Genomic DNA, 1,351 nt, shown 5'->3' with positions numbered 1-1,351 from the left:
TAATAAACGTTTCCCTAAAAGAAATGGAAAAACTTTCAAAATACAAAGACCTGGAAATAGAAGTAATTCGAATGTGGAATCTAAAAAACAGAAACAATTCCTATCATAGTAGGTGCCTTAGGTATAATAAAAAAATATTCAGACAAATACATAACAAAAACACCAGGACTTAAAATATATATATAACACACAGAAAATTGCACTACTGGGCACTGAACACATCCTACGCAAAACACTTTCAATACAGTAACCATAAGAGAATCACAGCAAACCACAGCACATACCCAAGGCACACAGAGCTGCGCTCGGTAGTGAAGTGAAAGCACGTTATAAAAATAAAACTACTGAACAACAACAACAATAATAATAATAATAATAATAATAATAATAATAATAATAATAATAATAATAAAATGCGCCGATTCAGTACTAGGCAATAACTCTCATAATTTTTATCTGAACTGATTGAAAGTGCTATCATGTACATGTTTTGTCTTTGTGTAAAAGATGTGATACAGTAAATATTCTGCTCAATACCACAAGTTTTCTTGTCAGTTGTTTGACCTTAACCAGTTGAGCATGTCCCTTCGTGGCTGACGATATGTGCATCTTTGATCACGAGTAGAAATAGTACGGAAGCATCATATCCACGTATTCAGAGGAATTCTTTGAAGTTTGAATAATTCACCTCTGTAAACATGAGTGTTTCGTTCATCATCCCTAAACAAAGCTTATTCAGGGCCGTTTTGAGCGGGATGGGCTACTCAACCTAGCCCCACCTGTAAGATTATGCGCTGCTTATCTTGATATGAAATCCCCATGTTGCGCACATATAGTTGTGATGCAAGTGCTTGGCGTACCCTTATCAGACGGGTTGTCATGATGGGCTTCCTATATTTATACCCCAATGTCACTTTGATGGTATGATCTGCTCTCTCTCTCGATGATGATAATGATTTCTTTATTAACCACAAGGGTTTACATTTTGGACAGCACAAGAGAAAACAAAAATAATGTGTGTGAGTGTGTGTAGTTGTGAGGGTTTTGCGTGTAAACAAAACTAGTATAAATTTTTTAAAAAAAGGAGATCAACAGTGTGTCATCCGCAATAGGGAGGTAACGTTCGAGGGCTGCTCATGGAAAAACCCCATAAAAACCATGGATACCCTGACTTTTGGGGCGGGTACTTTTTCTTTTCTTTTTTCGTTTCCTGTCCTTTTTCCAACTACAGGCGTATGCTCAGGGCAGGCCCGTTCACTTGTACCATTCACGCCACTTTCATCCACCTTTCAGCAAACTAGCTAAAAGACAGCACCACCCTCTCTACTCTTATTTTCCTTTTCAAGTTCAT

Source organism: Octopus bimaculoides, chromosome 6 (genome assembly GCF_001194135.2).
Source record: "Octopus bimaculoides isolate UCB-OBI-ISO-001 chromosome 6, ASM119413v2, whole genome shotgun sequence".
Classification (NCBI taxonomy): domain Eukaryota; kingdom Metazoa; phylum Mollusca; class Cephalopoda; order Octopoda; family Octopodidae; genus Octopus; species Octopus bimaculoides.
The sequence above is the reverse complement of the archived record's forward strand: the minus strand, read 5'-3'. Positions refer to the sequence as shown.